This window comes from Ictalurus punctatus, chromosome 5 (genome assembly GCF_001660625.3).
Source record: "Ictalurus punctatus breed USDA103 chromosome 5, Coco_2.0, whole genome shotgun sequence".
Classification (NCBI taxonomy): Eukaryota; Metazoa; Chordata; class Actinopteri; order Siluriformes; family Ictaluridae; genus Ictalurus; species Ictalurus punctatus.
Window position 1 is genome coordinate 12,516,662 of NC_030420.2, and position 23,406 is coordinate 12,540,067.

General features: G+C 41.5%; 1 pseudogene; it reads left to right on the forward strand.

Moving 5' to 3' along the window:
• The first annotated feature begins 882 nt into the window (after window positions 1-882).
• On the forward strand, window positions 883-13,111 carry LOC108265172 (uncharacterized; annotated as a pseudogene).
• The last annotated feature ends 10,295 nt before the right edge of the window (window positions 13,112-23,406 follow it).

The window sequence follows — 23,406 nt, forward strand, 5'->3', positions numbered from 1 at the left end:
ACATCTTATTAACTATGCCACCAACAAAGCCAAAGTAGCCTACATCACGGGTCTTCTAAGGGGCGATGCCCTAGCCTGGGCCACTGCCATTCCCAATAGGTAGTCAGCTCAGTGTTCTTCCCTCTCCCACTTCACTGCTGAACTATGGAGGGTTTCTTACCATCCTATCCATGGGAAGAAGGCTGCTCTTCCTCCGGAAAGTCTGGGTGGAATGAGGAGGGACTCCAGGGACTATTCTTGAGTGGATTCAATAAACAGGTGAAGGATGAACTATCCCTGAAGGACTAGTTGGACTCGCTTGATGCACTGATCTCAGTTGCCATCCGGCTGGATAACCGCACATGGGAGCAACCAGAGAGAGAAAGATAGCCAATCCGGCCTCCAAGCCTCAGTCTAGCCCCTGAGCCCTTTCCAGCACCCTTTTGCCCAGAGAAGAACCTATACACGTATGTTGGGACCTTCTCACCCTCATTGAACATGACCATAGGTTCCACGCAGGTGTGTGCATCTACTGCAGCCAACCAGGCTACTTATAATCTACCTGGGGCTACTGGTGAGCCTAAGATCTGCTTCTCTTGTCTCCCTGTCCTGCTTCCAGTTCACAGTCACCCTGCAACACAACCAGCTCTCAGTTTCCCTGCTTGCGCTGATAACTTCTCACTTTGGCCTACTCTTTGAACCACTGGACCCCCTGTGGACCCCCTGTGACTCTAAATGATTAGAGATTCTTGGCCCGGGTCACCCATTGCACTGCCCTGATGGCCCTGGATTTCTTGGGAAACCACTACAAAAAAGTTAAGCTCAATCTCATGTCCTTCCCATGCACTTGTTGGGCAACTTATGATTAAGGAAACACAATCCACAGATAGACTGCCAGTCCTTATGCCTGAAATCGAACCCTTTGCAGCCACAACAGCTTCCCCAGCCCTAAGGCCTCCAGACCTCCAGGCATTTTCCCCTGAGTACCATGACCTGGTAGACCAGGCCCTCTCACTACCACATCTCCGCCCATATGACTTTGCCATCAACCTGCTCCCTGGGGCCATTCTGCCATTCAGCTGGCTGTATATCTTGTCCCCTCCTGTGAGAGAGGCCATGGAAAATATATTAATGACTCTCTCATTGCCTCTTCCACCTTCCTCCTCCCCCCTGGGTGCCAGCTTCTTCCTCATGGCCAAGAAAGACAAAATCCTCCATCCTTGTATTGATTACCAGAGTCTGAATAACATCACCATTATGAATAAGTACCCCTTACCTCTCCTCAGTTCAGCCCTCGGGCCCCTGCATGGAGCCACCATGTTCACCAAATTGGACCTGCGGAACACATACCATCTAGGTAGGATCAGAGAAGGGGACGAATGGAAGACTGCATTCAACAATGTCCCAAGGCCATTTTGAGTACTTGGTCATGTTCTTGGTCATGTTCGGCCGCACCAATTCTCCATCAGACTTCCAAGCCCTCATCAATGATGTACTCCGGGATTTACTGAACTGATTTGTCTTCGTATTCCCAGACGACATCTTGAGTTTCTCCTGAACACCCACATGACCGTGAAGTCCTATAGTAACTTCTACATAAGCGCCTGTTGGTCAAAGCAGAAAAATGTGAGTTCCATGCTTGTTGTGAGATACATGTTGAGTGGCCCAGACCAACTACCCTGAAGCAGCTCCAACATTTCCTAGAGTTTGCGAATTTTTACGGCGCTTCATCAGGAACTGCATCACTATACCACACTATTCACCTCTGCTCCTGTGCTTATCCAACCAAATCCTTTGGCGCAATTAATTGTGGCGGTGCTCTCCCGGCATTCAGCTCCCGACCAGAAATTTCACCCATGCACTCTCTTAGCCTCTTCCTTACAGAATGCAACTACAATGTGGGGAATTGTGAATTTCTAGCCGTGAAGTTAGCCTTGGAAGATTGGAGGCACTGGCCCCCCTGGTCGCTTGTTCGTTCCTGACTCTGTGCATTCCCAGGTCCGCCAATGGACTCACTGTGCCTGGTTCACCTGTCAACCCAGCTCCAGTCGCACCCTAGGCCGATTGAAGCAGCACTTCTAGTGGCTGACGATGTATGCTGACACCTGGGCCTTTGTCGTTGCCTGCAAGGCCTGAAGCAAGGTAAGACTATCATGCTTATCACAGTAAACAGCTTCTCTGTAGGTGTACATTCTGTTGCCAATTAACCTCCAGCTGTTTCTTTTTAGTAACACTTACTTTTCCAGCCTTTTGTTGCTCCCGTCCCAACTTCTGAGACGTGTTGCGGCCATCAAATTCAAAATTACCTTATTTTTTTCCTTAAAATGGTACATTTCCTCAGTTTAAAAATGTTATATGTTTATGTTCTATTGCGAATAACATATGGGTTTATGAGAATTGCAAATCATTGCGTTCTGTTTTTATTTACATTTGTTTAAATTTTACACAGTGTCCAACTTTTTTGGAATTGGGGTTGAATATCATGGTTGTAGTTTACCAAAATAACTCCATTATACAATAATGTCATCGTGTTTGCTTCACACATGGCCATATGATACACAGAGGGAAAACTTGTGTTCATTTATATTTGCTGTTCAGTGTGAGAGTTTTATATAGCTAACTTTTTTATTAAAGACACCGGCTTGAGAAAATAATGGAGTGAATATGTTTAAGCGGAGATATTTATTGTACATTTGTCTGTGCTGATTTTCATTAATGAAATTTCCCTATTAAACATGTGGATATTTTGATTTAATTAATTTCTGTGCAACAAATTTTAGTGTATTTGCATATTTAGTATATTTGGTTTTGGTAAATGAGTTTTGATGAGGAAGTTACGTTTAGTGCAACAACTACTGACACTGTGGGTGAGTGTGTTGAAGGTTCATATTTCACATACATTTTCAGCAGAGAAGGCTTGGGTGAAACAGAGATAGCATGTAACCTTGGATTTGAATATGTTGTCCTTCCACTGGTTGACATAGAAGCCATCTGTTGTTTATGCAATGTATGTAAAAATGAGGAGAGGGGAAAAAACAGGTGAAAAGTATATAAGAATATATTGAGGAGGGATAAAGTTAATGGAGAGACATCTTGCGCATGGTGCTGCATTCTTTTTTTTTTAACACTACCTAACTCTTTGCGTCCTTGGTTTAATTAATGCTTGCTTGCTCTCAAATTTTCGCTTTCTCTGATTAGAGCCCAGTACAAGTAGAAAAAGCTGTTGAGCCTCCATAAGAGCTATAAATACCAGTAATCCTATGGGTGATGGGTTTAGACATGACCAAAGATAGACAGACCTCTAGCAAGCCTAATAAAACTTTACCTCTCCCTGAAGAGATAGGGATGGAGATTCAATGGATAAAATAAGAACATTCAGTTGTTTTTTAAAACAGTCAATAAAAGAAACTTTCTAGTTAGAGAGTCTGAGAGAAAGTGAAGAAGAACAACAGATGGACTGATAGAAAAAGAGAAGGACAGACATGACAGCATTAAAGGGCTCGACATCCATGCCTCGGCAGAGGTGAATGCTCCCATAAAGCTATACATCAATCGCCCCAGCTTTGACCATCACCACAGTCTTCCCGCTACTGCCCCCACCTTCTTTTTCTCTCCTTACAAGACAAGCCAGGCTAGAATCTTGTGTCAGCATAAACAAAAGACTGATGAAAAAGTCAAGCAGGGAAAGAAAAATAGGAGTAAACATGGTTGGGCAAGCACAATGCAGCAAGAACGCCAATGTTTTGGCAGAGCACCACTGAGCAGAGGAAAGAACAGGACAAAAAATGAGCTTGGAAAAATGTAGCTTAATTCCTTAGTTTAAAAAAAAAAGGAAGCATGCTGATATTTCAGTTATAGACCGATATGCAGACACTGAAGTATTACTAATTTGGATAAGGTTTTTATCAACACAGAAGGTAATTAACCCTTAAAGTCTCAGGATCTGGAACTACACTACATTGGAATAAGATATTATAAACAGGTCATGTAAAAAAATTAAACCAAGATAAATAATGTAAAATCATTTTCCACCATTAATGCAATATAGCAACCAAAAACAATTCAAGTGAAAAACAAAGATAACTGTTTTGTGGGGGAAAGAAAAAAAAAACCCTTACAATTACCTGGTTACACAAGTGTGCACACCCATTTATAATGGGGTATGTGCCTGTGCATGCACCTGCTTGCACCTGAATTTTTCTTGACATTTTCTTGGATTCATTTGATTGCTTAAGCTAGTGGTTTTCAAAGTGGGGACCGCAAGGGGGCGCCCGGGGGTCCTCAACAATTTGGCGTGCCATCCCTCCCACTAGTTTTCTGTTTTCACTATGTTTTCTGTTTCTCACTCTCAAATAACCACACACACAATCAATTCCTAATGTAATGTAATGTAAAGATGTGAGATGTAATTATTAATAAAAAAGGGCTATATATTAAGAAGTCTGTATTTTTACTGTGTTTTAAAGACATCTTGCAAAAGGGGGGAATAGGTCAAATGTTAATGCCATTTGGGGGGCCTTGCCTGGAAAAGTTTGGGAACCCCTGGCTTAAGCCATGGTCCACAAAGAGTTTACAAAGCATGCATGGCATGGGATCTCAATGTGGAAAGGTATCAAGCAAGAGAAGGGTACAAAAGAATGTCCAAACCATTAAATGTACCATGAAGCACCATTAAAGCCATAATCAACAAGTGGAGAAAATGGGGCACGACAGCGACATTACCAAGAACTGGACCAGTGTTGGGGAAGCTACTTTGAAACTGTAGCTTTTCAATCTACAAACTACTCATGGTTTGAAGTAGTTAAGCTACTGTCAAACTACCCTTTAAAAAAGTAGCTAACTACACTAACAAAAGTAACTAACTACATTGAAGCTACTTAAATGGGAAATATTTTTAGTATGTCATGATTGTGAATCAGCTTCTTAATGACTGTGTATAATTTGGAATAAAATAATTAAATTAAATTAAATTTAAAGCTAATTCAGAACAGTTATGAATTTATAATCTTGTTTTACTTATAGACAATCCAAAAATTCAATTAATACTGAAACTGTATATTACACAGAACGTGAGAATTTAAGTGAGACAGTGTATGTCAAATTCAAACACAAAGTGAGATACTGTGAAAGTGAGATTTTAAATAATACATAATTATGTAGATTTTAATTATGGACATTTAAATGTAAAATCACAGAATTAATTTAGAATTAACACAAAGGAATTATATTTAAATCCAAATACTATTGTTTAATAGTTTCCTTATCGGTAAATAAAAGTGTATCGTGCTCTGCGTTTCATATATATAGTAGCTGTTCAGCACAAGTGCCTCAGAGTGCTCTCATTATTCTATCCTGCTTCTTCTATCCTGTATTAACCATCTTTCTGTAATAAACCTTTTTCACCTCAGAGGATGGGTCTGCGAGTGTTGTCTAATTTCCATGACATTTGGGGTCTCCTGGCTGGGCTGCGCGAGTCTTTCAGCTTTCCTGGACGACAAGCAAACCGGAGGATGCCTGTAAAAACATGGACTTCACCCTGAAGTCCATGTTGACATGCAGGTGGTTTGCCATTTGTTATGCAGAAGAAAGACCGATGCAGCCTTACCACTGACTGGTAGGAATCATCAAGAAACATCCTTAAGGTAAATTAGAAGTTTATAAAGTCATTGTATATTGCTGTCTGTAGGGAAGGGAGTCAATGAAATAAGAAATGTGTGTATTACATTGAGAGAATTATTACATGGAGCGATTTCTTATAAGAAGTTCCAGGAACTTCGCCTCTGCGACAGCAGAGAGATTGGTGTTCTTAGATCACAGCTATAAAACTAAGATATATACCGAGGGGTGTATATATTATAGAGAGAGAGATAATAATCGTAAAAATATTTGCTAATGGAAAGAGTTTGTTTCGAGTAATCATTAAGTAAATAGAGTACTTATTAGACATGCAAGAGGCGCAGTATTTTTGCGACAGGTTATCATCAAGTAACATGCCCCATTGACTCATTCCATCATATCAGCGGTACATGATACGTTTGGCAAATTTAACGCACAAGTAAATTTTGCTGAGGAAAAAAAGAAGGGAAGAGAAAACTGTAAGTCCTCACAGGTGAACTCTTTTACATTCTTACGGTTTGCTCTGTTGAACCTATAGGTTATATGATTAATTGAATGTCTAGAGATTTGGCACACATTTTGAACCTTTTCTGTCTGTGCATGAGAATGCATATTCACTTGATTTTCATAGCACGTTAAATTGATTAAAACTTTAAAAGTTCCCAGCTGTTAAAGAATTATGGGAAAACATGTAGCAAAGCACATCCTGTGACACATGCCATGGTATGTACAGAGTGTTCATACGTGGGTCCAAATATTAAGTTTTTGCGAGTGAACTACAGAGAAGGCTGTTTGAACCAATATGATGTATGGGTTAAAGAATGTGCTTTCCCAGAAAAAGGTCATTTTAGTCTCAGACAGTTAGAACAACTGAAACTTAATTTAGAGACAAAGGAGAGAGCGACCCCTAAAACAAAGTGCAAAGTGCAGTTTTTAGCAGACTGGAAGGCATTTGCTGAATGGCAGATTGAGGCACATAATAGAGAGAAAAAATGTCAGACAGGGCCCTCATCTGTTTCTCAGTATGCTAAGTTACATGAAGCCGATCCAGACCTGGAATCCGCCCCTCCACGGCACCCCGCAGCAGCAGAAGTGGGTCCCTCATCACCATCATCAGATCCACATTTCTATCCAGACCTCACTACAGTGGAAGCTCCACCTGATTACTTGGGACTTCTCACCACTGGGCACAAGATCAGGACTCAAGTTCAGGGGTCAAAACAACTGTCTGAAGCAAATGTCCACACCTCCCCAAATGCACAGGGATCTGTACATGAGGTAATAACAGCCTCTATGGTGGAGGTAGCACGGCCTGATGGGGCAATGCTCATCCAAAGGCCAGTAGCACTGGCACCCAGGATGGAGAGGAAAACTAAAAGGACGTGGATGAGTAAGGCCAGGTGTTAACCCCCATAGATAAAACTTCACGTGTTTTATCTGCGGAAAATTTGGACATTTTGCAAGAGACTGTCCAGAGCAGAACCAAGAGGAGGTCAACTGAGGGGCTGAGGATAGGAACGGTGGACACCTGGGAACATAAGAGGTGACACCCAAACTATCAGTCAGCTCACAAAGAACAGGAATATATGCACACACCCACATCCAACATTAGTTAGACTGACAATTCACAAATGTCTGAACCAGTCAAGACCCTTAACTTTTTAAAATACACCACCTCTCCATTTACACAGTTACCATGTATATCTGTTGTAATTAATGGGCAAAGTGTTACATTTTGGTAGATTCAGGAGCAACGTATTCAGTAATAAAACATTGCGAATTAAAAGAATCCCCAAAAATGAGTTCACGGTCACTGCGCTCCATGGGTGGGACAGGACATTCAGTATTAGAACGTTTCTCTGAACCGGTAGTTTGTGAATGTGAAAATGGGAAAAGAGTTACCCACCAATTCCTAATTTCGTCTTCATGTCCAGTCAGTCTACTGGGCAGGGACTTAATGTGTGTTTTACACTTAAATTTGATCTCCTCACCTCAGTAACAATAACTGATGACTCATCTTTGGGAACTGTTAAAGAAACAGAGCTCTGTGTTTATGAATGGTCCAAGCATAACAAGTCTAGAGTCTGTGCTCGCCTGATGGTGTCAGCACATGATAAGATGAAGGACAACTATGTTGATTTTATGCCGCCCTCTACACTCCATTGCACTGCGCAAGTGCATGAAGGAAGAGACTTTATTTTTGAGAAAGAATGGTTTATGGATATCCCAGAAAGCAAAGAGCTGTACCTAAAGGCTATATTGGTGTGACAAATTTTGTGTATGTTCAGTCAAATTGAATGACATGCAGTTGCATGTCTCACGTAAGACGTGAGACCGTGGGTCACATTATGTGAGAGTGGGAAAATTACAGGTTGGGAACAGAAACCCACCTCCAACATGTGGTACAGCCCAACAATAGGAGTTTATAAAAAAATATTTCAGGAAATGTGCAAGGTTAACCGGGATGTAATTTGTCATGACAAGGGAATGAGTTCCCTCAGATTCAGTTTGAGGACTGGTTTGTGACGATAGATCTAAAAGGTGCATATTTCCACATAGAAATATCCCTAGCTTTATCCACTTGTACCTTCAAAAAGTGCATGGATGTCATTCTGGCTCCGTTGTGATTCCAGGGCATCTCTGTACTAAACTGCCTGGATGACTGGTTAATTCTAGCACGATCCAGGGAACTGACGGTTCAACATCGAGATGTTGTTCTTGCCCACATGAAGAGCTTGGGGCTCAGGTTGAACCTCAGAAAAGTATGCTTTCTCCAGGGCAGTGGACAACTGTTCTAGGGGTTGTAAGGCTTCTACTATCGCCTCTCAGCAGTGCTTCGCTTTGAGTTAAATGTTTTTGCCTCCATTGCAATGTCATAGACTGCAAATACATACAAATAATTTGACCTGGATAGAATCTCCCAGTTTTATGCTCCTGCTCCTCCCCTTCAATTTGATGAGCCAAAAGATGATAAGATTACTTAAAGATGGTAATTGCTTATTATTTGCCCAGTACATTTGCATGTGAATCCAAAGATACTGAAGCTACAGTAAGTGAGAATATCCATTTTACTCTCTGTACAGCCCAATTAAACACTGCATTCCTTTTCTAAAAAAAAAAATCATCGTAAAATAATGTTAAAACCCAGCCTATTCTGCAGTTTTTCCACTCCAACATTCAACAATATATGGAAAAAAAAAGTTTCATTTGTCCATTTGGCTTATATATTAAAAAAAAAAGAAAACAACAACAACAACAAAAAAACATTTGGAGAACTTGAAAGTAGATTTAAACAGCTTGGAACAGACACACTTCTGAAAAATTCCTCCATGGGATATCAAAAGAATCCATCCATATATCGCATCCGAATGATTTCCATCAATAATTTCTCAAAGAGTTTTAATATTATTTTCTGCTGGGTACCTGGATGCTCAGGAATCTCCCGTAATGAGCAAGCAGACACAGCTGCCAGAGAAGCACTAGCTACTGAACCAGTAAAATACCCTATATCTTCCAAAGATCTGAAACCATCTCTGAATGCATATATCAAAAACAAATGGCAGTTGGAGAGGGATCAATGTCTAAACAACAAATTACAGGAAATAAAACTTGTTGCTGTGTTCCTTTTGAATAATAAAGTTATTTAAACACGATGCAGGATAGGACATACAAGACTCACACACCAATTTTTACTATCAGGAGAAAATCCACCAAAGTGCTTGTCAGAACCCACTATTCATTAAACATATTTTATTGGACTGTCATACCTTTACACATCTGACGAAACTGTTTAATGCAGCTGATACTTTTGAAAAGGTTTTCAATCAAGTGAATCCAAATTTAATTTAAAAGGTTTTAGGAAAAATGAATCTTAAACACCTGATTTAATTCTAACTATCATGTAATTAAATGTAATGGGGGTTAGAATGGATCCAAATGTAGATAAGAGCTTTTATTAAAGATAGGCAGGCAGACAAATCCAAATCATGAGACAATAGCTTGGTCAAAAACAGGCAATGGGTCTGACAATTGGCAAACAGGCATAAACTAGGCAAGGCAAAAGCACATAACAAGAAACAAGATCAAAGACTATGAAACAAAATGAGGAACAGGGTACAAACACTTGGTACGATGATAACACTCATATAATACTTCACCAAGTACAAAGAGATACGAGGGGTATAAATGACAAACGTAATTAGGGGTGAAGCACAAGACAGCTGAGAACAATGCTGGCACACAAACGGGAAACAACCAATGAAAATACAGGTGCAGGCGCAGGCTATAAACCATAACAAATGCACATGTAGACAGTAAACAAAGACAAGGTCTCTGAAAACCCAAAAGTGTGTGCTCATGCTTTGAACTCATGCTTCAAGCTTGCTGCGTGCTACAACGCTTTTCTTGAGGTCAAATCGTAACAGAAAACCCCCAAAGGTGCCCCCCCCCCACACAATTGTCGGTCCTCGCCCTCTAGGAAAAATGTCTTCAGCTGAACAGGGAATCTGAGCGGTGTACTCAGCTGAGCAGGAAGGCAGAGTGGCGTCCTCAGCAGAGCAGGAACGCAGAGCAACGTCCTCAGCAGAGCAAGGAGACTGAGTGGCATCCTCAGTCATGCAGAGAGACTGAGCATCATTCTCCATCGACTATGTAAGCTGAACTTGGTTGGCTGTGTCACCAGACTCAGGTGTATGCAGAGCTTGGTTGGCTGTGTCAGCAGACTCAGGCATGAGCAGAACTTGGTTGTCCATGTCAGCATACTCAGGTGTGAACAGAACTTGGTTGTGTGTGTCAGCAACCTTGGAGAGGAACATGGCTTTTGAGGGCATATCTTTGATCTCAGACTGGAGCTTGGCATGGGAAGTCACCTCGTCAACCTCTAGCTTGAACTTGGCGTGGGAGGTCGCCTCATCGATCTATTGCTGGAACCAGGCATGGGAGGTCGCCTCCTTGACCTCAATCAGGAATGTGGCTTTGAAGCCCTCTCTTCAACCTTGGCCAGGAACGTGGCTTGAGAGGCCGCCTCTTGGACCTCAACCTTCAACCTTGGTCAGGAACAGGGCATACTCTCTGAGGTTCAGGTGTGGAGCAGTCTCTTCCACACAGCAGAGAGATGACATGATATCCCTGGCCTGGCTTGAATGCGGAGTGATTGCTACTGCTTAGCCAGTGGTGAGAAAGAAGCTCATGGTGGAGCCTGAGGGGGAAGCAAAGTTCTCCTTGAGGCCAGAGGGAGGAGCAAAGTTCTCTGCAAGGCCAGGAGGAGGAGTGATGCTCTACATGAAGCATGCAGGGAGAGCGATGTCCTCTGTGGAGCAGGAAGGAGGAGCAACATACGGCGCAAAGCAAAGAAAAGGAGCTACATCCTCAGCTGAGCAGCTGAGCAGGACCCCATTACAAAGAGATACGAGGGGTTTAAATGACAAACGTAATTAGGGGTGAAACACAAGACAGATGAGAACAATAATGACACATATATGGGAAACAACCAATGAAAAGACAGAGACAGGAGATAAACCTTAACAAATACATGTGTAGACCATAAACAACGTGAAGGTCTCTGAAAACCCAAAAGCTTTGAGCTCGCACTTCGGTTTTCCAAGGACGCTGCGTGCTACAGTGCTTAGCTCGAGGGGAAATCGTGACACTACCTTAAATAACTAAACCCGGCTCCCATCATGAATATAGCCATAGAAGCTGGCATGGTGAAAATAAATGAAAGAAAGAAATAAAGTAAAATAATGTTATAAAGCATTCGCTTCTTTTTCGATCTACATTTAAATAGATCATGGGCGGCCATGGCTCAGGTGGTAGAGCGGGTTGTCCACTAATCGTAGGGTTGGCGGTTAAATTCCCGGCCCACGTGACCCCACATACTGAAGTGTCCTTGGGCAAGATACTGAACCCCAAGTTGCTCCCAAGGGCAAGTTAGCACCTTGCGTGGCAGCTATGCTACCATTGGTGTGTGAGTGTGTGTGTGAATAAATGAATGAGACACAGTGTAAAGCGCTTTGGATAAAAGCACTATATAAGTGCGCCATTTACCATTTAAATAAAAATTAAACTGGAAAATTAAATGGTAGTCTATACAACTGCACCTATGTCTGGACATTGCTTGATCTAAATATTCTACATAGCAAATAAAAATCACAAACATGACACTTGTAAATAAAACACTTTTATATATGCAATTTCTTAGATCCTTAAAATAACAAGACAGCTAAATAGTGGGGAAACAACGTAATAACTGTTGGAATTATACGAATGAATGACTATAACTCACAAATAGTCCATCTCCTGAATCTTTCTAATTGGCATGGGCCGCCAGTCAATATTGTTCATGCCCCCAATGGCCATCTAATTCTGCATGGATAAATCCAGATGATCCGTCTGTAAAGGCAACTCAAAATGACCAAGATCAGCAAATTGCATTCACAAGACATCAGGACATTGAGGGCTGCTGGAAGAGACACCTGAGAAATATATCACTATCTAAGTTCACTTTGGGTACAGGCTACATTTAGCACAATCAGAAGACATTACAAAGAACAAAGACCATGCATGCGTAAACATCACAAGATAAATACATGTTATATCTTACCAACTACATATGTGATGGTATTAAAAAGTAAAATAAAACAAAGCAGTGGTGTTATAATGTTGATGATGACAAATGTTTATTTTTTTCCCTTGGTTTTTAGTGACATTACAGCCATTGATAACATCACCAGCCAGATGATGAACTGACTTCAGCTTCTGTGAAAAAAAAAAGCTGCGACATAAAAATGGGGTATACATCAGTGAGCGATCCATTCAGAGGATCAGGAAAAGAATGGGTTGGAAGTATATGAAAACCCAATACTTTCCCATGATCAGAGACAAAAACAGAGAGCTATGTCTCCAGCTAGTGCAAAAAATGGATCACAGAGAAGGAGACGTTTCACAACATCATCTTCACCAAGGAAACAACAGTGCCTTCGGAGCGCTTTGCCACCATGTCATTCTGTAAGATGGGGAGGCGTGTCTCCAAACCAAAGCCAAAACACCCACTGAAAGTTCATGTATGAGGAGCAACACTGAGACTAGGACCAGGGCCTATTGCAATCTTTGAAGGGATAATGGATTGTTCTTTCTTTGAGGATGCTATTATAAAAGAGACAGGAGCCCCGTGTACAGTATTAGGGATAACTTTGGAGAATACCATAGTTTTTTTTTTTTTTTTTTTTGGACAATGACCCTAAGCAAACTGCTGCAAGAAGAGTCATTGCTAAAGAGGTTATAAACTGGGTTAAGACTATTCGAATTCATATCCGAATCCCCAGATATGAATCCGATCGAGATGCTGTGGCACTCTATGCAGGACTACATTCGAAAGAAGGCTAAACCGACAACAAAGTCTGAATTAGTTGCTGCCATGAATTAATACTGGTTTGAGGAACTGACAGAAATGGTATGCAATAATTATATCAATAGACTGTTTAAAGTTCTTCCAAGTGTTGTTGAGCATTTGTCATGATTCCCGCTTGAAGCAGCGTGCTCTAAGCGCGAATGCGCGAGCACCTGCTTTTTCATTGTTGACAGTAATGACATCTGGACACGTGTGTTTTGTTTATGTTTCTGTCATGTCCCCTCCCTGTTCTGTCACCAGCTGGGATTTCACGTGTGTCTGTATTGCCCTCAGCTGCTAGCAGTTTAGACACTGATTATGTCTACATATACACTGTGCGCCTCCCAGCACACAATGCGGAAGATTATCGTAGAGTTAGATTAGTTCGTTTAGTAGACATAGTCACGTTCCATGTTTAGAGTTAGTTCACGCTGGATTATCCGCTCCCAGTTCCTCGTCATAGTTCATGTTTATTGTTTTATTTATCGACCCTGTTTTCCGTGACCACGACCTTGATTCATGTTTAATGCCTGTGTATGCCTGTTTGTTGATCGCCTGACCTTCGCCTGTTGTGGATTACGTTTATGGATCACGTTTTGGATTTGTCTGCCTGTCTCTCCTTTAAAATAAACACTGTTCATACTGCACTTGCATCCGTCCTATCTCCGCTCCATCACGATACGTAACAGCATTAGGGTGGACACACTGGCATGTAGCAGATCATTTCCAAACTTTCAATAACTTTACCTTGTACATTATGTATTCTGTTTGGATTTGCTAAAAAAACAAAAAAACAAAACCTCAATTGTGACTTAACAATAATTTGGGATTGTAGTTCATTCCTACATTAAATATTAAGTACATAGATTTGACCCATTTGTGTTATTTCATACAGTAACTGTGCTGACAATAATATTATTCTAAAATGTGAAAAAAATATTTTGAATAAGCAAGTGTTTCAAAACTTTTGACAAGTAGTGTACTTAATAAACATGATTTAACTTTACATTTACATTTATTCACTTAGCAGGCGCTTTTATCCAAAGCGACTTACAAGTGAGAAAAATACAAGCAAAGCGATATATCAAGCAGAGAACAATACAAGTAGTGCTACCATACAAGATCCATTAATTGAGTTCCAGAAGAAGCAAAGTGCACAGAGTAGAGGTGTAAGTGCAAGTTTTTTTATTTATTATTATTATTATTTTTTTTATGAGTTGGTTAGGTGTTCACGGAAGAGGTGGGTCTTTAGCTGTATTTTGAAGATGGTGAGAGATTCTGCGGTCTGGATTGAGATTGGAAGTTCATTCCACTACTGAAGAACAGTTAGCGTGAAGGTTCTGGAAAGGGACCTTGCGCCACGCTGAGTGGGAACTACTAAACGTCGGTCGCTAATCGATCGCAGATTGCGAGAGGGAACGTAGGCCTTCAGGATAGAGTTGAGGTAGGAGGGTGCTGTTCCTGACAAGATCTTGTAGGTGAGCATCAAGGCCTTAAATTTGATGCGGGCAGCTACAGGAAGCCAGTGGAGGGAGATGAAGAGGGGTGTGACGTGGGTTTGATGTAGCTGGCTTGGAGGCCTGAAAGCAGTGAGTTGCAGTAGTCCAGTTTAGAGATAACAAGAGCCTGGACTAGTATCTGTGTAGCCTGTTCAGTGAGATAGGGTCGGATTTTGTTGATGTTGTACAGGATGAACCTACAGGACCTTGCAGTTGTTGAGATGTGGTCTGTAAAGGTCAAGTTGTCGTCAATCACCCCAAGGTTCCTGGCCATCCTGGTTGGCATGAGTGTGAGTGAGCTGAGCTGTACAGTGACGTTGTTTTTGATTGAGGGACAGGCTGGGATGACGAGAAGCTCAGATTTTGCCAGGTTGAGCTTAAGGTGGTGTTCCCTCATCCAGACCGAGATGTCCGACAGCCAAGCAGAGATGCGTGCAGAGACTGATGGATCGTCAGGGTGGAAGGACAAATAGAGTTGGGTGTCATCAGCATAGCAATGATATGAGAAGCCATGAGTCTCAATCACCTGCCCTAGAGATGTAGTGTAGATAGAAAAGAGGAGTGGACCCAGAACTGACCCCTGTGGAACGCCAGTTGTGAGTTGCTGAGTTTCAGAAATACCTCTCCTCCATGATACCTTGAAGGATCTGTCAGAGAGATAGGATTCCAGCAGCGAAGAACCGTTCCAGTGATGCCCAGGCTGGAGAGAGTTGACAGGAGAATCTGATGGTTCACAGTGTCGAAAGCAGCAGACAGGTCAATTAGGATGAGGACAGATGATCTAGAGGTTGCTCTTGCTAGTCGTAAGGCTTCAGTGACGGAAACCAGAGCAGTCTCCATGGAGTGGTTGCTCTTGAAGCCAGACTGCTTGGTGTCCAGGAGGTTGTTCTGTGTGAGAAAATTGGAGAGTTGATTAAAAACGGCTCTTTCAAGAGTTTGGGAAAGAAAAGGGAGGAGGGAAACAGGCCTGTAGTTGTCAACTACAGCAGGGTTAAGTGATGTTTTTTTAAGCAGTGGGGTAACCCGGGCCTGCTTAAATGAGGTAGAGTATGTGCCAGTAGAGAGGGATGTGTTAAAGATGTGTGTGAGTGCAGGTGTGGGAGAGATGGACTGAAGAAGGTGAGAAGGGATAGGGTCAAGAGGACAGGTTGTGGGACGGCTAGAGAGTAGTTTAGAGACACCAGTCTCTGAGAGGGGAGAGAAGGAAGTCAGTTGGGAGTTACATGGAGGAGGAGCTGGTCTATGCATGTCTGGGGGTGAGAACTGGTTCCTGATTGATGTAACCTTGTTGGAAAAGAAAGTGGCAAAGTCATCTGCAGTGAGAGAGGTAGGGGAAGGGGGAGGAGGGGGACAGAGAAGAGAGGAAAAGGTTTTGAAGAGAATGCGGGTGTTGGGAGAACTACCAATCTTCTCTTGGTAGTATGTGGCTTTAGCAATGGAGATGCTATTGGAAAAAGAGGAGAGAAGTGTCTGGTAATTGGTTAGGTCATTAGGGTTGTTTGATTTGCACCATTTAACTTTAACTTTATTAAATAAACTTTGTGTCTTTTGAGCAATGCAGAAATGTGTGTAAAACTGTTAATCAAATTAAATTGTGGTGCAGCAAATGCTCACCTCCATGAAGCACTAAGAATGACGTAATCGAGTCTGTGTTCCTTGACTCTCAAACTACTTAGATATTATCTACCTTAATATTTTGTAATAAACATAAAATATATGGTTAAATCATGTTTATGTACGGAAACTTGTGTTAATGGAACTCAATTCAGTCAGGTGGAACCGATGTACAAATTTGAATTAAATAAATTCATTGGGCTTTTTTTCAGTTTAAACCTGTTTATTTAAAATAATGAAACTAGGAAAATAAAAGAAAACTAATCTAAGAAAACAGTATGTTTTATGGCAGGATGGACCAGCAGCTTATTAGCTCACCCAAAGAACTGTATGCTAATGAGTCGGTTGGAACAAAAGGTACAATGTCTCCCATGCAAACCAGGGCGTGCCAGCATGTACATGTGTGTATGTGTGTGTGCGCATGTCTGCGTGTGTGTGTGTGTGTGTGTGTGTGTGTGTGTGTGTGTGTGTGTGTGTGCACAAACATGTATAAATGCTGTTTACTAAATCTATGATATGATATTTATGATATCACCACATCATTAATAATGAAATATGGATATAAATGATACCAAACATGCCCAGAGTAATATTGTTATTAAACACAGTTTAGATGATCACATGGTATCTCTGAAACACATTCCTGATTATTTTAATCCTTGATCAAATTACTGCCACAATTTATAAATCTACTACACCAGCATAGGTGAAGGCTAACAAATGCCTGCTCTCCTCAGCCAGCGGAATGCTAAAAAAGGCAGAACAAGGTCATCACAGTAAAGTATTTAGCATCAGGTGAAACATTTGTCAACAGTGTGTGCAGATTGGGAACTTCTGCTGGCCAATCTTTTACAACCTCACTGACTGCTTGCAAATCATGTACCAACCCACATTTTGACTTATCTGTTTTAGCCACAGGTAAAATTGGAGTATTACAGTAGCTGGATGTTTTGATAAACACTCCTGTCTGGATTAACCCTTCAATAGTTGGTTGGATACCTTGCTCAGCATCAGGATGCAATGGGTATTGTCATTTTCATGACAAACATGCTCCTGATTTGAGTCCCATCCTGACTGGGATAGTGGATTTTCCTAAGCCCACATCAGTCATGTTGGGACCATAATTTAATTGCACTTGTTCTTTCATGTCTATTATTAACTCAGTTATTTTAGTCTTTATTACAAGTGTTTCTGTCACTTTCATTTTCTTATTAATCACTACCTCTTGTGGGATTCCTGTCATGACATTAGCACACAGAATCTTAGTGTATGATTTTTCAGCTGAGTGGTAAGTTAATGGATGCTCTGTAGCTTCCCACTCACCTTTTTCCATCTCCTTCATCATTGGTTCTAAGTCTTTGGATTCCCATTCTTTGATCACATAAAAAGTAACATGTGGAACACAATCATCAATGTGCAAACCTGCACCCTATATCCCTATCACCATGCATTGTAATATCATAGGGACTTCCTGTACTCTAGTTACGTTCAACGACCTTTTTCATTTTCTGGGTCACGTTCTGGGTCATAAATCATTGCGCAGTGAAATTCAGATTTTGGTCGTTGTGCCCCAGGGATCTGTGCCTCAATGAACTTTCCCCATTTGCTAATGCTTTTCTTTACATTGGTTTCTAATTGTCCTAACCAATACACATTTTCTTTTGGTAGTGACATCATTTGTATTTTAATTCCTCTGTGATCTATATACACTTCATCCGGTGAAAACAAATTTGGAGACCATTTTACACAGCGCATTGCTCTCTAACAAATTTATAGGAGTGTGTTCTGATTAGAGCTGCAACAACTAATCGAGAAAATCGATAATAATTGATTATGAAAACTGTTGTCAATGAATCTTATTATCGATTAGTTGGTCTGCATGTGGCAAGGGGTGTGTTTACTCATTGTTATTTCTCTTCTGGAAACATGCATCGGAGAGTAAATATTAATGTTTTGTCGTACTATACACTTACACTATGCATTATATACTCTACTGTCTAGTTTATGAATTTTAGAACGGTAATATCATCTCAAATAGAATACGACCATTTTTTTACTAACTGGAAGTATAAGCTGTTTCCCAGTCAGTGGCACATGATGTCATACACATGTAATGTGACTCCACTAGCTTTAGCAGATACCTACAGTCACTGCCCATTTCTTGCTTCAGTTTACTGTTTATATCAGTGTTACCTTTTATACCCAACATGACCTCAGTAACCATCAGATGGAGGTGTAATTGGCAAGTGACAGCAGGAAAAAGTGTGGGAACTCCAAGTCCTCTAAGGCAGTGGAGCATTTTATATTTATAAACACTGTGGAGAAGATCAAACTTTACAAAGCAGAGCTTGTGTAGCATGGAGGTTTGCTTGGTTGCTGGTAGACATGGATGACAGGCACAGGGGGCTGCTGCAGACCAAGTGGAGCTGCCAGTGTGTTTGGCTAAATGGCAGGTGGGGAAGGTGCATTCACAGGAGCCATCACTGCTAATTGTCCTGCCTCCTCTTTGTTTCTAACATGAGTTTGAGTCTTTTTCTTTCTTCTTGTTACTTCTTCTAGAGCATTTTTACAGCTTGTGGCATAGTGTACATTATTGCTTCTGCGAACAATGTGGTCATTGCAGAATCTCTGTCTTCCTTTTTTGTTTCCTGCTTCCATCTCTTTAACTGTCTTTGAACATAAGCAGTGGGGTTCTCTCCTTCCCCCAATTGTTCTACCTTCAGAGACCTGGAGTCCACTCAGGACGGGTAGTCATTTCTTCTTGCTTGCCATAAGTTTGGGTGGTGCTGGTCAAACTCAACTCCATCCCATTGTGAAGTACTCACAACCCTTCCCATATGGGCCACTGTGAGGAAATCTATGTCAACCTACAATCTAGGTTGAGAGACCAGAATCTATTAGCTGGTGACCCTCAGGGGCCAGACTCACAGTTTACATAGTTCCGGCCGAGGGTAATAAATCAACCCTCTGACTTGACACAGTAGATCACTGTGAACATGAATCTCCCAGGGACTGCCGTCAAGCAGAGATATTTTCTCCAAGAACCATATGCGAGCTGGCCAATAAGGCCAAACTGTAATACCGAATGAATGTCTGCGGTGTAGACCACTCCGCCACAGCACACACATCCTGTAAGTGTACCCCTTTGCTAAAGCCTTTGAGGAGGCAACCCCCCTACAGGAATGAGCCCCTATGCCCAGAGGTGTAGTGAGACTGTGCACCTCATAAGCAATAGAGATTGCTTCCACTATCAAAATAGAGATGTTGTGCTTTGACACAGAATCACCTATACTGTCACTGCCAAGCAGACCAGTAACTGCTCCAACTTACACCACTGGCAGGAGAGGTGGACCTCACTGGACACAGGAAGTGCAATCAACCTTGTTCCGGTGTAAGGAACATACAACCAGAGAAAGCCTGCTAAAGTATTGGCTGGGAAGCAGACATAGGCACTTAGGAATAATCTGGCCTAGGATATAGGGAGGCCTTGGCTAATCCAGGGGTAACGTCAAGGCAGGAAAGGGGCAACAGAGATGTCAAGGCCAGTCAAAAGAGCTACGCTTAGGGTCAGAAGCGTCTCTAAAGCTGACTCCAAAGCCTCAAATTTGGCAGCTGACAGACCTTCCCTGACAGCAGAAGGTTCCAGGACGGTATAAGTGGTCTGCAGATGGGCCTCAGCCATCTAACACCATGCATAAGCCTCAAATTTAGAGGATGTTGCCCCACAGTGGCTCCATCAATATGACGTGGATGGCCAAAATGGTGGCAACATAGACCCTAACTGTAGAAGGAGCCAACCCTACTGAGAAATGCTCCTGTAAGAACTCCAGGACTCCAGCAATTTGTACAGTTTACAGGGTCTCACTGACATTCTTCACACCGTGATAAAGTTGCCACTTGAATGCATACAATTTTCTCGTGGATGGTGCTCTAGTGTTTAACATAGTCTCTTCATCCTAGGTTGAGAGACTGGAATCTATGACATGGTGCCCCTCAGGGGCCAGACTCATAGTCTCCATAGTTCTGACTGAGAGTAATAAATCAACCCTCTGGCTTGAGACAATAAATCCCTGTGAATGGAAATCTCCCAGGGAGTGCCATCCAGCAGAGATATTATCTCTGACAACCAAATTCTAGCTGGCCAGTCAGGTGCTACTAGCAGCAGATGTAGCACAATCTTGGTGAACTCATGGTAGAGCCTGTGGGAGCAGAGCGATCTGGGGAAAGGCGTACAAACCTGACTTCAGCCACGTGTATACCATGGTGTCCAGCCCTGACCTTTTTTTGTGCGGGAGGCATAAGGGCGAACCACAGCAGGCAGCGTATTGTCACCTCAGAGGCGAACAGGTCCACTTCTCCTTGGCCTCAGCCTCTGCCTCAACAGGATGTCTGCCCCCACATTCTGGTTGCTGGGAATGAACATGATGAAGCATTCACTGAGAAAACTTCCCTTCCACCAGAGAAGAATTGGTTGAGCCTGCCTGAACAGGGGGTGTGAAAGAGCTGCAACGTAATCCAGGTGTTTGTTTTACAGGAGATATGGACGTGATTGTCGGCAACTATACTCCGGCGCTCATTGAAAAATTAATGAGCATGCATGGTGTTTCTGCTTCTCTTCCTTTACCCACAGAACAGCTCACTCACCTTTTCCTTCCAGGTGACACAGTTCTCGTCAAAAGTCTTGTCAAGAGTCCTTGAAAGGTTGGGGAAGCAGCCTTCGGCCCTCCTACACATGTGGTGACTGTTGCCCATACTGCTGTCCTCATGGATTTACAACCCCAGTGGATTCACGCCAGCCATATCAAGTGTTGACTCTAATTTTCCAAAAAGTTAAACACAGCTAAGTTATATCATCACGTACTTACATCAGTTTGAGGATGCAGAAAAAAGCCGTGAGTAGGGAATAGCAAGGGTTTATTGCTGCTCACCACACGAGATCCACACAGTTGAGACGTCCCAAAAGTGATCTGAAAGTCCCCTGAAATGAAGCTCCCGTTTTATACAGTTGAAACACCCCTGGTTTGCCCAAAATACCATTACATCTGATGTCTGGGTGATGTCCTGTCTGGGGTTTTTTTAGATTCTTAAAACCAACTTCTGCTGTTTATGGCATGTCTGAGCTGAGTGAGGACATTTTTCACCTGTGTGCTTTTTCTCCTTTATCATGGGTAACTGTATGCTTTTTCTGCATTGTCATTAGCATATGTACAGTATGATTTAGTAAAATAATCATTAGCCATTACTTTGTTATTCTGAACATTCTGGGTCTCTGTGTATGTGAGTTCATGCTCTTGGGTGTGTGTGCTGTGTGTTGCACTTCCTCTTTTTGGTCAGGCCCTAGGCCTTGCTATTATTAACTTTCAAGAAACATTGTCTATAAGTAAGAGAGCGGGAATCTGTTCTTTCCCTTATTCTCAATAAATTCTCATTATCCATATTTTATTGCCTTTGTGTTTTATTTCTATCAAAAATCTTATCCAACACAAGTGCTGCCCATCCATGGCAAGACAATACTGCTATATATAATATAATAGTTGCCCTTATGGGGCCTCTTTTCATCTCACCTTAACACATACATATAACATTATTTTGTATTAGAAACACATACATGAACTCTATCTTCTACTCTGACAAAGCTTTACTGCTTTCCTACAATTGTTTAGCATCCACAGAGAGAGATAGTTTGTATATATTGTAACCTTAGTTTTGACAGGTATAGGTCAAAGGTCAAAAAGATACACATCCTAACTCTCTATATCTAGATCAAAGGTTATGATCATAAAAATATTTATAGTTATGTTAAATCTGGATCACATCCATTCGTGACCATACATGGTGCGGCCATGTGTTTTCCACCCCACACACGTTGCACACATGTTCTTTCTAACACTCTGTGGTAGGTCATAAAAATATATATAGTTATGTTAAATCTGGTTCACATCCATTCGTGACACAAACGTTATCATACCTGGTACGGCCATGTGTTTTCCACCCCACACACGTTGCACACATGGTCTTTCTAACACTCTGAGGTAGGTCATAAAAATATATATAGTTATGTTAAATCTGGTTCACATCCATTCGTTACCATACCTGGTACGGCCATGTGTTTTCCACCCACACAAGTTGCACACACATGTTCTTTCTTTTCACATAGAATATGAAACTCTCAGAGGTAAATCATAAAAATATATATAGTTATGTTAAATCTGGTTCACATCCATTCGTGACAGAAACGTTACCATACATGGTACGGCCATGTGTATTCCACATCCAAACAAAAATATCGCACACACACACACACACACACCCCCCCGCACAAACACACACGTGCACGTACAGACAAACGCATGCATACGAACCTGCTTATAAAAGTCGAGCATCCCTCTAGTTTTTATAATACTCTGTACTTAGAACAAAGTGTGCGATCTTACAACATGGCTGATGTTTGTCCTAACGAGCTGAAAAAAGCTCACCCTTTTTTGGGAAGAATAGAAAAAATGTTAGAACATGAAAAGATTCAATATTGGGTAATGTCAAACGGATGTACAGGTGGGTTTTTTTTTGATGCAGAAAAAGGAACCGTTTTGCTTTTCAAGTTCTCGCTCCCGGGACACACGATCTTTTCCTTTCACGTAGAATATGAAGCACTCTGAGTCAGGCCTAGGTCAAAGGTCAACACCGTAAAACCCCCGTTCTGATGCATTCCCGCGCACACACACACCCCACACACACACTAGCATGCATACAAACCTGTTTATAAAAGTCGAGCACTTTGAAAGTTTTAACATCGGCAAAGGTTCGACCGAATTTCCAGAGTCTATTCTTCACTACTTCCAGAACCAAACACTTCGAAAGTTTGAACATCGGCAAAGTTCAACAGAATTTCCAGAGTCTATCCTTCACTACTTCCAGACACCATGGATTTCTCGGCAGGTAAAAATATGTATTTTAATCAATTAATAGTTAAATATAAATTGAAATACATTGTTTATGTAATTATCCAATTGGCAATGATATTGATATAAACTTAGAACTAATCTTTCTGAGTACAAAAATCATCATCCTTATCTGGTCATTATGTAATCTGGTACGATACTTTATCTAAAATTTAAATATTCATTACATTTATATTACAGTGCAAGACCGAGTTAAGCTCATCTGATTCTAGTGTATAGGTAATTAAAATTTGTCTCTTAGATCTATGTAGTGATCTAAAATGGGAATGTTAAGTTATTAAAAGTATGTTTTACTGTGTTATAGACAGCTTGGTGATTATTTCTGATGATGAGATTCCCGAAACAACCACTC